Source organism: Bos grunniens, chromosome 15 (assembly GCF_055505025.1).
Source record: "Bos grunniens cultivar Pamir isolate PY7600 chromosome 15, Bosgru_T2T1.0, whole genome shotgun sequence".
In the NCBI taxonomy this organism is placed as follows: Eukaryota; Metazoa; Chordata; class Mammalia; order Artiodactyla; family Bovidae; genus Bos; species Bos grunniens.
The window spans coordinates 79766964-79774065 of NC_141179.1; the positions used below are offsets into that span (position 1 = coordinate 79766964).

Here is a 7102-nt window from a genome sequence, read left to right on the forward strand (position 1 = left end):
CACCCCGGGGAGTATTTGCCTAATCCGAAATATATTACTGGGTCATTTATCCAGATTGGGAATCTCCGATGGGAAAGTGAAAAACTGTAAAGAATGTGTTGACCAACACTAATATGAAAAATATGAAATTAAAAGAAATTCAAAGCTGTGTCAGGTTATTTCCATGAAGCATTTTTGAAACTGTAAATGGTTTAGAGATGTAGACTAAACCTATGAAAGACAAAGTTAATTATATTTCAGTTGTATCTGTTCATTAGAAATAGAATTCTATCAGTATGTATTGATTATCAAACTTATATGAAAAGTATAAAGAGTCAATCAAGAATAGCTAAATCCTTCTGAAAAAGAAGACCAAGGGACATGTTCCAGTTCACACAGATTACTAAGACACAGTGGCTGGAGTGTTTGATAGACTCTAATATTGGCACAGGGATAGATCAATAGAATTCCGGAGTAACACTGAATGAGAATTGTTTTCCAGATACGTATGAATCCCTAAATTAGGAAGAATTGATACAAAACCAAAAATAGCTGCTCTTTTTGATAAATGGTGCTGAATATTTGTGTATTTGTATATAAAAGCAAGGGAAAACATAACCTTTTTAGAAGATAATATATCTCATTAGACTCAGGGTAGAAAATACTAACTGTAAAGAAAAATATATATATAAATTTATCCTACACTGAAATTTTACATGTTTTTGTTGTCAAAATGGGCTTCCCTCATAGCTCAGTTAGTAAAAAATCCTCCTGCAGTGAAGAGACCCTGGTTCCATTCCTGGGTCAGGAAGATCCCCTGGAGAAGGGAAAGGCTACCCACTCCAGTATTCTGGCCTGGAGAATTCCATGGACTGTCCATGGGATCGTAAAGAGTCGGACATGACTGAGCAATTGTGCAACTTTCACTTGTTGTCAGAAGAGGAAATAAAGACAAGACAAACCTTGATGGGAGAGTATATTTCTGATAGATGCAACTAACAAGAAGTTGGGGTCTGATCACATCACTCCATGGCAAACAAATTTGGAAAAAAGTAAAAACAGTGGCAGATTTGTTTTTCTTGGGCTCCAAAATCACTGTGGTATGGGACTGCAGCCACCAAATTAAAAGACACTTGACCCTTGAAAGAAAATCTATGACAAAATTAGACAGCATATGAAAAAGCAGAGACATTACTTTGCCAACAAAGGTCCATATAGTCAAAGTTATAGCTTTTCCAGTAATCATGTACAGATGTGAGAGTTGGAACATAAAGAAGGCTGGGTGCTGAATAACTTACCCTTTTGAGTTGTGGTGCTGGAGAAGACTGTTGAGAGTTCCTTGGATAGCAAGGAGATCAAATCAGTGACTCCTAAAGGAAATCAGTCCAGCTGTGAAGAGCTGACTCATTTTAAAAGACCCTGATATTGGAAGGATGGCATGCCACCTGCAAAATGTATGGGCAAAGACAACCACTTTTACAATATTTTGTAATTATTTTTCATAGGAAAAGTAAAAATTGCTTTTCCTGCTTTAAATCTTGTCATCCTTGCTAGCATATTGACTATGTCTTCATTGTCAAGTATGAACTAGTGAATGTAAGCTTATTTAACTATTTTAAACACTTTCTCATTTGTTTTAAAAATCCCAATCTGTATCTTTCTGATATCAGTCATTAATAAAGACTCTAAAAATACAGAAAACTGTCCATAGTATAAATAATTTTTATTTTCAAAATTTATTGAAATATTATCCACAGGAACTTTAGTAACAGATAATCATTTCTAAAATGATGGGGAGTTTTGAAGTTACATAATCAAGTAAACCATCATTGCAGAATAGAAACTCTCATCCAGCAGTAACACCCATCATGTGATTTAAAGATTGCTAGAGTATATTCTTTTCTTCTTCTTTTTTTTTTTTTAATCTTGAAAGAATATGAAGTAGGTTCTAAAAATCAGAGTTGAATGGGAAGGGTGCTGAAAGGGTGCCGAATTATATCTACTCTCAAATTCCACATATGTGTCTATCTTTATACTAGGCCTTTTTTGAGGAAGACAACATTACTGCAAACTGAGAATTACAATAGTGTCATTTTCCAACAACCCAATTTTTTGTTGAGGTCATGGATGTCCAAGAACAGGAAGAAAATTAAGAAAAACACTACTAGTTAAAAAATCGCATTTGGAATCGTAGTCTCCATTTTTGCTAATACAGGGATTTACCAATATTTAAAATTTTAATACAAGCTTTAAGAGGAAAAGAAAATGCCATGTATAAAATTATCTTATTTTCTGAGTTAATACATTTAGGTATTTTATAAAAATATTTCATTCTTTATATCTCCAATAGTATACACACATTCACAAACTTTGTTTTCCGAATTTCAGAGGAGATGTATATAATTCTATGAATTGATAAAATAAATTTATTAAAATCATTTTATTAAAAGTGATTCAGTTCAGTTCAGTTCAGCCGCTCGGTCGTGTCCTACTCTTTGCAACCCCATGAATCACAGGACGCCAGGCCTCCCTGTCCATCACCAACTCCCGGAGTTCACTCACTCACGTCCATCGAGTCAGTTATGCCATCCAGCCATCTCATCCTCCGTCATCCTCTTCACCTCCTGCCCCCAATCCCTCCCAGCATCAGAGTCTTTTCCAAGGAGTCAACTCTTCGCATGAGGTGGCCTAAGTACTGGAGTTTCAGCTATAGCATCATTCCTTCCAAAGAAATCCCAGGGCTAATCTCCTTCAGAATAGACTGGATCTCCTTGCAGTTCAAGGGACTCTCAGGAGTCTTCTCCAACACCACAGTTCAAAAGCATCAATTCTCTGGCGCTCAGCCTTCTTCACAGTCCAACTCTCACATCCATACATGACCACAGGAAAAACCATAGCCTTGACTAGACAGACCTTTGTTGGCAAAGTAATGTCTCTGCTTTTGAATATGCTATCTAGGTTGGTCATAACTTTCCTTCCAAGGAGTAAATGTCTTCTAATTTCATGGCTGCAGTCACCATCTGCAGTGATTTTGGAGCCCAGAAAAATAAAGTCTGACACTATTTCCACTGTTTCCCCATCTATTTCCCATGAAGTGATGGGACCGGATGCCATGATCTTCGTTTTCTGAATGTTGACCTTCAAGCCAACTTTTTCATTCTCCACTTTCACTTTCATCAAGAGGTTTTTCAGTTCCTCTTCACTTTCTGCCATAAGGGTGGTGTCATCTGCATATCTGAGGTTATTGATATTTCTCCCGGCAATCTTGATTCCAGCTTGTGTTTCTTCCAGCCCAGCATTTCTCATGATGTATTCTGCATATAAGTTAAATAAACAGGGTGACAATATACATCCTTGATGAACTTCTTCTCCTATTTGGAACCAGTCTGTTGTTCCATGTCCAGTTCTAACTGTTGCTTCCTGACCTTCATACAGACTTCTCAAGAGGCAGGTCGGGTGGTCTGGTATTCCCATCTCTTGAAGAATTTTCCACAGTTTATTGTGATCCACACAGTCATAGGCTTTGGCATAGTCAATAAAGCAGAAATAGATGCTTTTCTGGAACTCTCTTGCTTTTTCCATGATCCAGTGGATGTTGGCAATTTGATCTCTGGTTCCTCTGCCTTTTCTAAAACCAGCTTGAACATCAGGAAGTTCACTGTTCACATATTGCTGAAGCCTGGCTTGGAGAATTTTGAGCATTACTTTACTAGCATGCGAGATGAATGCAATTGTGCGGTAGTTTGAGCATTCTTTGGCATTGCCTTTTTTTGGGATTGGAAATAAAACTGACCTTTTCCAGTCCTGTGGCTACTGCTGAGTTTTCCAAATTTGCTGGCATATTGAGTACAGCACTTTCACAGCATCAGCTTTCAAGATTTGAAATAGCTCTACTGGAATTTCATCACCTCCACTAGCCTTGTTCATAGTGATGCTTTCTAAGGCCCACTTGACTTCACATTTCAAGATTTCTGGCTCTAGGTCAGTGATCACATCATTGTGATTATCTGGGTCATGAAGATCTTTTTTTTACAGTTCTTCTGTGCATTCTTGCCACCTCTTCTTAATATCTTCTGCTTCTGTTAGGTCCATACCATTTCTGTCCTTTATTGAGCACGTCTTTGCATGAAATGTTCCCTTGGTATCTCTAATTTTCTTGAAGAGATCTCTAGCCTTTCCCATTCTCTTGTTTTCCTCTATTTCTTTGCATTGATCGCTGAAGAAGGCTTTCTTATCTCTTCTTGCTGTTCCTTGAAACTCTCCATTCAGATGCTTACGTCTTTCCTTTTCTCCTTTGCTTTTCACTTCTCTTCCTTTCACAGCTATTTTTAAGGCCTCCCAGACAGCGATTTTGCTTTTTTACATTTCTTTTCCATGGGGATGGTCTTGATCCCTGTCTCCTGTACAATGTCACGAACCTCAATCCATAGTTCTTCAGGCACTCTATCTATCAGATCTAGGCCCTTAAATCTATTTCTCACTTCCACTGTATAATCATAAGGGATTTGATTTAGGTCATACCTGAATGGTCTAGTGGTTTTCCCTAGTTTCTTCAATTTAAGTCTGAATTTGGCAATAAGGAGTTCATGATCTGAGCCACAGTCAGCTCCTGGTCTTGTTTTTGCTGACTGTATAGAGCTTCTCCACCTTTGGCTGCAAAGAATATAATCATTCTGATTTCGGTGTTGAGCATCTGGTGATGTCCATGTGTAGAGTCTTCTCTTGTGTTATTGGAAGAGGGTGTTTGTTATGACCAGTGCATTTTCTTGGCAAAACTCTATTAGTCTTTGCCTTGCTTCATTCTGTATTCCAAGGCCAAATTTGCCTGTTACTCCAGGTGTTTCTTGACTTCCTACTTTTGCATTCCAGTCCCTTATAATGAAAAGGACATCTTTTTTGGGTGTTAGTTCTAAAAGGTCTTGTAGGTCTTCATAGAACCATTCAACTTCAGCTTCTTCAGTGTTACTGGTTGGGGCATAGACTTGGATTACTGTGATATTGAACGGTTTGCCTTGGAAATGAACAAAGATCATTCTGTCCTTTTTGACATTGCATCCAAGTGCTGCATTTCAGACTCTTTTGTTTCTTTTGTTGACCATGATGGCTACTCCATTTCTTCTGAGGGATTCCTGCCCACAGTAGTAGATATAATGGTCATCTGAGTTAAATTCACCCATTCCAGTCCATTTCAGTTCGCTGATTCCTAGAATGTCGACATTCACTCTTGCTATCGCTTGTTTGACCACTTTCAGTTTGCCTTGATTCATGGACCTGACATTCCAGGTTCCTATGCAATATTGCTCTTTACAGCATCGGACCTTGCTTCTATCACCAGTCACATCCACAGCTGGGTATTTTTTTTTTTGCTTTGGCTCCACCCCTTCATTCTTTCTGGACTTATTTCTCCACTGATCTCCAGTAGCATATTGAGCACCTACTGACCTGGGGAGTTCCTCTTTCAGTGTCCTAACATTTTGCCTTTTCATACTTTTCATGGGGTTCTCAAGGCAAGAATACTGAAGTGGTTTGCCATTCCCTTCTCCAGTGGACCACATTTTAGTACAGATATTAATAACGAGTTTTCAGTTTGGCTTTTTAAAAATTGAGTTATGCATAAAATCACTTCTGATTTCTCATAGTCTCATTTCTCATGTGAAAAAGACTATATATAATGAAATAATTTGTCATATACTTAGAAGTTCTAGAATTCATTGAATTCATGTGGATGTTGGTAAGGGAAGAATTGACTGATTGACTGCTATTGGGCTAAATAACATGAAATTAGCATGACCAATGTTTTATTTCTATGGCCCTTCTCACAGCAGCCTTTCCCTCTTTGTTTCTCAGACTGTAAATCAGTGGGTTTAACATGGGAATCACTAGTGTATAGAACACTGAAACCAGTGTTCTCTTGTTCTACAGAATACTAGGAACTTGGCTGAATGTAATTAAAATTCAGGGTTCTGCAGAATATGGTCACAGCGGTCAGGTGAGAGGCACAGGTGGAGAAGGGTTTCTGTCTGCCTGCTACTGAGTGTATCTTCAGGATAGCAACAGCAATGAAGGTGTAGGAAATGATCACAATCAAAAAGGTGGCCATGGCAATGACTCCAGAGGAGGTTAGCAGCAACAGCTCGTTCATGGAGGTATCAGAACATGACAACTTTAGCAGTGGCAGGACATCACAGAAGAAGTGACTGATGACATTGGACCTGCAGAAAGACAGTCTCCCAAAGCTTATGGTGTGGGTCATTGAGTTAATCATTCCACCAATGAGTGATCCAGTGACTAGTCCTACAGACTTCCTCTTAGACATGGCTGAAGCATAAAGCAAAGGGTTGACAATGGCCACATAATGGTCATAAGCCATCACGGACAGCAAGAAGCCTTCTGTGGTGATGAACACCCCAAAAAACAAATGCTGCACTATGCAGGCAGGGAAGGAGATGGTTTGCCTCACAACTAGGAAGCCGATCAGCAATTTTGGTGCAATAACAGATGAATAACAGGCATCCACAGATGAAAGGCAGCTGAGGAAAAAGTACATGGGCGTGTGGAGCTTGGGGGTGATTTGGATTAGGAAGATCAGGCCCAGATTCCCCACAAAAGTAACAGCATAAATCACCAGGAACAACACAAAAAGAACAACTTTCAGTTCAGCATTGTCTATCAGTCCCAAAAGAATAAATTCAGTAACAACCGTAAAATTCTTTGCAGCCATTTAACTCCTTAATCTTGAAATCTGTAAGTAAAACAGATATGGGGATTAGAATGTACACAGGAGAATCTGGTGTTTAATATTAAAGACTCAGAAACATATGTATAGGCTTCTGTCCTTGGAAAAATAAATTATTTTGCCAAACCAAGCTTGATTAGACTGTTTTATTTTATTTTATTTTTCATTTAGTGCTAGTTATAATTCTACTCCATAAGCAAATATGTGAAAATTCATTTGGCTCTCAAAAATCTAGTTCTGTCTCCAAGTGCCTGCCTCTATGAGAAAGTGATACTGGCTTGAGGGATACTGATGGAAAATATAAGGAATTCACAAAATTAAACTTAATCCTTGTTAATCTATAAAAGCACTATGATATAGCCAGATAAAAGCAAAGCTGTGAGATGG

General features: G+C 38.4%; 1 pseudogene across 1 annotated transcript; it reads right to left on the reverse strand.

Moving 5' to 3' along the window:
- Nucleotides 1-5760: 5760 nt before the first annotated feature.
- LOC147358657 (olfactory receptor 5J3-like) lies at nucleotides 5761-6700 on the reverse strand (annotated as a pseudogene). The gene has a single exon (XR_015142506.1). The product of XR_015142506.1 is annotated as an olfactory receptor 5J3-like (transcript).
- Between the last annotated feature and the right edge of the window lie 402 nt (nucleotides 6701-7102).